Below are 7,741 nucleotides of genomic sequence, written 5' to 3'. Positions count from 1 at the left end.
CTCTTGGTGTTATGCCCGCATAAGAATGTTAGCGTAAGCTTAGTCTTGCACTGTAATTAACAGGCACTCTTGAAATCTACTTATTATAGATAAATTATATGTATGTACGTTACATATACATATATGTGCAAGTACATATATATATATACCATTTCGCATGATCAAAGCGATCATATTTCCGATGAAATCGACCATAAAATCGGAGTTCTTACAGATTCTGATCATAATCGTCAAATTTACAAGACTAATGTGGGGTTCGGATCAGAACAATAAATGTTTACGTAAAATAAATGCGAATGCTGTTTGGCTTGTGTTTGTTTTGCTTTTTCTTGCATTATGTTATATTAATATGTTAACTTTCTTCAAGATCCCAAACTCTCTTGCGCTCACCTTGCAGGCAGAGCTGTGATATGCGTGCTCTCGAATGCCCTCACTTTTCAATTCTAATCAGTGAGCCCTCCAAACAGTGGTATTATTTGAATTAACGCGAATTCTAGCCACAAACTACTTGTCATAGCTTCTAAATATTTTAAAATAATAACGTATTAAAAACTATATATAATAATCTGATGGGTGTGGGAAAGTAAAGTATTTTAATAATTACTATATCTTCTAGATAAAGGACTTTTATTTACCCATGTCATTATTTAAATCTGGATATAGTCAAAACATAGTTTATTTACCATTAAGTAGTTCAAAAACTCTGTACCCCTATCAGTCTTCATTGGGGAAGATGTAATTACACGCAACGCGCTCAAATATATGTTAATCCGATCATTTCTGTATCCCACACATCAACAATATTTAAATAAGTTAATAGATTAATTTATACAAACTATACATACACAACTGTGAATTGAATAATTTAATTTACATAGCTTTAAAAGCAGGGGCATGTCGGGATTCTAAAAAATGGAACACATCTTTTCTTTTCTACGAGCTTTTGGGTGCCATTCTTAATACGCTATTTGAGCAACTTCATCATTCACATTTACACTATTGTCACATGACAATGCGGAACGATGTAGCTATCTATCCCATCCGTTTGATTCTTTGCCAATACGTACCTGTATAAATATATCCTATAAATACTAGAGGATACCATTGTTTTGAAGTCTACCTCAAATACTTATATGATACTTAAAAGCGAAAAGTACATCTGCAAGTAGAAATAAGCTATATTATTATTTAAATGTGATCATTTGAATAGTAATCAATGTTTTATTAGCTATTTATGTACATACTTAGATAGAAATTTAAATTTAAAGATGAATGCCTTCTCCATTGCTGTGCCAGGTTGCCAGGCTCTTCAGAAGGCGCTTATTACAAAACGCCAAATGCTTTTAGTCATCTGTTTTTGTTCGATTCAGCCGATATGAAAAATAGGCGCTCTTCCAGCATTTGTACCTTGGTGCCTTATCGCAGCCATTTACATAATATGCCATCGAACACACATACTCTCCCCCTACACACACACACACAGACACACAACCTTGCACACACGTGGTCATGGATTTTTCGCTTACAGCAATAATAAGGCCGTGAAGACGGCATGTGAAGCTAAATTGTGGCGATAAAACTAATGAAAATGCGTTTTTTTAATTGAGCATTAGGCAGAGTGAAACGATTTTGTCTAAGTGGCATCAGAATCGATGGCGCCACGGACCGAGCACTACAAGTACGCTTTCCCATCTACGAGCATTGTATCTGTATCTCAAGTGCAGCTTCTGTTTATGGGTCTAGGGTGTTGTTGTGTAGCACGCGTTGTTGTTGCGTGGGCGTGTTGCTTTTGTTTATTTTTTATTTAAAGTTTGGCTGTACACGAATGCACAGAGCTGCGACTTCGTTATTCTTCCTCTTTTTCCTATCCGTTGGATTTTTACGCGCCACTGCTTGCCATTAATTTTAATTTGTGCGTCAAACGTAAACGCAAACGCCTTGTCTGTTGATTTTGTTAGGGGAGTGAAAGAAAAAACAATTGCACACAATCATTTTCAATTTAATGTCATTATGTGCAATTTGTCAACAATGTCCACAAAGCGTTCAGTCAAAGCCAAACGCAAACGGTTGTGATTTTTTTTTTTTTTCTATGCAAATGGCGCACCCCGCTCCCCAAGGTAAATGCATAGTGATGATAATCGAAGAGGAAACATCGATATTTGTCTGCATGGAGGCTTGTATTAATACGACGAACTATATGTTGGAGTATTTAATTCCACTAGCATTAATGCTTTTAAAGAAAGGTTCAAGCTTCACAAAAGCAAATGAAATGGGGTTCTCATTATATTGGAAATAAAAAGGTTTCGCCTCATTTCCAGTTGGACTAAAATAATATTTTCGACAATTACGACTCCAGTTACTTATAGACAGAGAGTTTCTGCTTGAAAAACGGCTTAAGTGATAGTTATCCTGACTCGTAAGCCCAGAGCTCCTTTTAAGGCTGGCTTATATATAATCCCCTCATTGGCAAACATGCTTGTATTTAATCTTTCTTCTTTGATTGTGACAGAGTTCCAGAAAAACTGTATGTTTCCGCTGGATGTCCGGTTGCAAGATACATGCAACTACAGTCCATTGATATCTAAAAAACCATTATCCATTACATTAAACAACCTCGATGAATCGTCGCCGAAACCGATGTTGGGCCGTACATCGTTGTTGACTCACATCTCTGAAAGGCAACCGACCCAACTGGCCAAGTCAAGTCAAACAGCTAGCCAGTCAGCCGAATAGCTCGTCCATTATTTATATACGAGTATGTCGCGACTTTTTTCTTCTCTATTTGTTGACGACTTCGTGACGAAAAGTGATTGAAAGTAAACAATAAAAGCGACACTCGCCATCACTTTTCACCGCTGCCTTTTTAAGCATGTGTGTGTGTGTGTGTGTGTGTGTGTGTGTGTGTGTGTGTGTGTGGCTCGCAGACCCGGGCCTTTCATTTTGTTAACAATTTCTATTTGGCGTCCTCTATTGTTGCTAAATTGGCCAATTGCATTGGTAACAGCAGCTATAACAACAACAACAACAACAACAGCGGCCACCGCCACCGTGGCAACAGCAACAACATGCAAGACAATTTAATTCAATTAAATATTTTTTCGTTGACTGCTGCCGTTTGTTATTCCTAGTGACAGTTGTTGTGAGATGTTGTTGTTGCTGCCACAATTATTTTGTGCGAATTTTGTCACACTGTCCTGTGTCCTTATTCGTTTGGTTTCGTGTTGCTGCCATGACAATGTTCGCTCCGTAAATTATTCAAAGTATCAAGTCAAATGGTGAGATAATTACACCTTTAGACCAAGTTTAGTTGACACGAGGACACTGCAACATTTTAAAATATTCATCACAATTGCCTGCAACTGATGACGGGGTTGCGATTGACGACTGAGAATATGCCTCATGGCCAACAGCTGGATAAAACTAAAACAAATTGGACTTACAATTGTAGAATGATCAGAAATGCAAACTGTTGGAGTAATGACTGTGCAGAATTAAATATTTGTCAACTTGAAATTTGTAAATAACAGCTTAGCAAGCAAAAACCTTTCTTCCTACTCTTCAGACAGGCAGATCTGAAGAGATTTCCATAATCAGAATATTAACTAAAATGTTATTTTCGACTACGCCAAAACAAATTCCTTTCTACAGTCTTGTGTAAGACAATTGGTTTCCTGAATGTGCGGTTTTTGTAACACCCAGAAGATGGAGTGGAAGATTCCACAAAGTACTTCAGCAAAGTTGGAGAGCAAGACAGGAGGTTCTAGACATATCCGTCCTTTTCGCATTTACACTCTTGTAGAGCACTTCATGAACCTCCTATATAGACTATATAGCTCTTCACAAGCGTCTGAGAAAATGTACTATTATGGTGCTTGGAACATTTTTAGCTTTTTAGCTACAAATGTATTTATTTGCAAGACATATAGAGTACAATTTAATTGAGTGGAAGATACTAGATATAAACTCGTGTTGTTTAAGGATTACGGCTATTAGTCTTTTCAAGCTTTGTCATTGTGGGCTCATCCAGACAAACGAAGCGACGTGTCAAGTTCAATTTAAGAATATATTCTTTAAGAATATTTCTACGATATGGAGTCGGGGATGATATGTGCTTGTTTTGCTCATATGTACATATTGTTTCTTTAAATTAAGTTTGCATTGTCTCTCAGTTTTAATTGATTAATCACAATTGTGATATTTCCGTGTTTTATTGAACTTTGAACTGCAGTTGAAGCCCGCATACTTTTGTATTCTCTCCAAATCAGATTATTTATCTACTTCGGTTCTGTTCAATTCTGTTGGCAACACGTCTCGTCGTCTGGCACTACACATAATTTTTTGTTTAAGAAAAGATACTCGTATATTCCTTATAAAATCGCCTGTGGTGTCAATATTTCAACACGGCCGGCGGTGTTGAAGCTCGACACTCACACATGAATCCAGTTGTTGTGTTTTTGATTTGGTCTCTTTGTGGAGCCTGCCTTAAACATATATACAACAGATTTTTGATTTATTATTAAATTTAATTAATCAACAAATTTATGAGTCAATATTTGTTAAACAATACGAGCGAACGAACCAAAAACGACTGCAAATTAATCACATGACATACCCAGACCAGACCAGACCAGACCAGACTGTTGTTGCGATCATTTGTGAACGATGATGAACTAACTGACAGTTGTTTGACATACCCCAGTCAGACCATCAGACCATCAGACCATCAGTCAGTCAATCAGTTAGTCAGTTAGTCAAGCACCCCGGGCACAAAAGCCATTAAGTGACGCCAGAGCAAGAGCACAATGAACAAGTTGTTATTTTTATTGATATGCAAAAGGCAAGACGTCTTCAGGTAGGTGCAACATATGGCACGAAAGTAATTAAAAGGTTAACTTGATGAGACAGTAATATTCCATACAGCAGAGCGTAAAAATACTCGGCAGATATTTTACTTTATTATTTTATTTATTTTATTTTCCTGTCCCATAACATCACTTAAAGAAAATTTGCCAACACTTGTTTGTATGATTATTTATACACATATTGAGGTGTGCAAGACCCCCAAAAATAAGTACATATGTATTTTGATTAGCCTAATGAGATGAGTAGATATAAGTATATATATGTCCTGCTGTTTGTCTGCCCGTCTGTTGGACTATCCATCTATTTGTCTGCCCGTCCGTTCGTCCGTATTCTTCTAAGCCCAAAGACGGACAATTTGTTTTCCCCAACCAATGACATCACATTCGTTCCTATTTGTCTCTCCATATTAAGTTTTACCGGGATAGGTGAATTGTAAAGAAAGTTAAAGCCATAAATTCGATCTCTGTTCATCCATCAACATACTATTAATGTAAAAACATACAAAGGTTTTATATTATTTTAAGCAATTTACTTAAAAGAAACTTTCGTACAAGCATATTTTCCTAGTGTTTCCATACTAACTCTATTCTTTTTTGATCTGGCCGCTCCTGGACACCAGCCGTGTTCTACGAGTGATCCAAAACCTCAGATATAACTATAGATTCCTGAATTTTAAATATTGTTCCCCTCTCGTTAGAAATCAACAAGTTTCAGATACAGCAAATATTTATTAATCGTATTGCAAATGGTTGACATATTATCTGTGTTCGTCAAAAAGAAGCACTGGTTTCATTCGATATATCTAAAACTTTAAATGGAGCAGTAATTTATAATACTTGTAGGTGTAGATATCCCACCCTTTTCTATGTATTACCAAAATACGGGTTTAAAATGTTTTTAAGGTTTTTAGGGTTTAGAGGTATTTTTCCAGCATTGCATTCATGGTCTTAGAAAGTATTCAGTAACTAACGTCTGTTTGAAATTTTGATACTGCCTGAAGAGGCTGAAGCAATTGAAAATGACAAGAACGAATTGTGCTAAGGTCTGTCCAAATACTGGTGGCATCTACTGTGGGGTCGCGTGTGCCCTTGCTCAACAGTTGTGCCTGCTCCATGCTCCGTGCTCCATGCTCCAATTTTATTTGCTGCGCATGCCACACTGTCAAATTTGACATCTGTACATTGTAAATGTTGACACTTTACCACACAGCGCGACACAAGTCAGGAGCCAAAGGCAACAGGCAGCAGAAAGGAGGCAGGAGGGAGCAGACACCAGACGCGCAATGATCTTGTTACATAAATGATCACCGCAAATTGGCTGCTTGGCTCACTTTCTGGCTATACAAGTAGGAGTGGAATGAGGAAGCAAGAAAATCGTTGCCAGCCGGCGCAGCTTTTCCGCTTTTCCAACGACATCCCACTCTCTCTCCCTCTCCCTTTATCGGCCCAAGTCTTGCGACAAGTTTTTCGGAGTCGCCCGCCTTTGCCGTTGCCTTCACCTCACATACAAGTAATACTTGACTGATGAGGCCCGCTTTATTTATAGGCAACGGCAATCGCAGACATGATCGTGAATGACTTACGAACTGAATGAGTGAATGATGAGCAAATTTAACGCCGCATTGTCGCATTCTGAGGCAGCCCCTTCCCCAAACTCCGATCTGTGGATTGTGGTCTGTGTGTGGGCCAAACTTTTCAGTTGCAGTTGTTGGTGTTGTTGTTGTTGTTGTTGTTATGGTGCTGTTCGGCTGCTTAGACTTTGGCCGTGTTTTCGTGATAGATGTTCCCGCCTTGACAAGCGTTTAATTATTTGCTCCGATTGTCGTTGTTATTGTTGTATGGCCTGTGCTTGTAAGGCATCCTCCACTCATTCATGTTTGTTGCGCCTATTTATGTCGCATGTTTTGTAAACAAGCCGTGGCGTGATGTTGCAGCACATCATTGACACAATCACAGCTGCTATCAAATCGCCGGTCTCATATATAGCTTTCCCAATTCTAAAATTATATTAGAGGTTTCGTATAAAATTCCACACTACCCCTCTGCGTCAACAAACATTTTCAGCACATACTATAGTACCGAAGGAAACCAAAATGAAAAATTCAAAATATCTTAATAACAGTGGGACAAAAACTAATGTTATTTAGAATTGAGGCAAAAGTGGTTGCATTTGAATGAAAGTATTAATAGCAACTAATTACATCTAAAGTCAACTTTAAGAAAGCTTGGATGTGATTTACCATTAAGTCTTTTATAGGCAGAATTTTCAATTCGAAAATTTTGGGGTTCAGCTGTTAAGAGTGAGATGATCATCATAAAATAGGCATATTTTCATTTACTTTTATATAATACCACCTTAACATCCTACACATATTCATATATCCTAATACTCGTATATGTATTAACAACAGAATTTCCTTTGATCAGGTTGTGCAAGAATGTTGATCGTCAATTTGACTTCATCAAGAGATAATACTTTAAGATGTTCGAGTTAAATGCTTTTAAAACAACTTAATTCCAGGTATTAAATGGTTAGGCTTTACATTTGGCTTGAAGATCTGTTCAAAATCTAAAGTTCACTTCAATAATCAATTAAAATTTGAAATGTTAGAACGCAGTTATATCGGGAATTGTCATATTTTCAATTGGACCGTTTTCTGAGACTGTTCTCCATACTCGCAAGCTATGGCTCCCTCGTCTCGAGCATAATTTTTCTCACGCTCTTCTGCAACACCTCCGGCCTTGCTGTCCGGCTACCTCCTTTTGCGGAGGCAACGCTTCAGCTGTGTGCCGACAAAAAGCTTTGCCGCTGCCAACGCCCACCAATATATTGTATTGGATACATCCTACACGACGCCCGACATTTGATTGATGATCAT

Source organism: Scaptodrosophila lebanonensis, unplaced genomic scaffold (assembly GCF_003285725.1).
Source record: "Scaptodrosophila lebanonensis strain 11010-0011.00,11010-0021.00 unplaced genomic scaffold, SlebRS2 tig00000118-arrow-arrow-pilon, whole genome shotgun sequence".
NCBI lineage: Eukaryota > Metazoa > Arthropoda > Insecta > Diptera > Drosophilidae > Scaptodrosophila > Scaptodrosophila lebanonensis.
The sequence above is the reverse complement of the archived record's forward strand: the minus strand, read 5'-3'. Positions refer to the sequence as shown.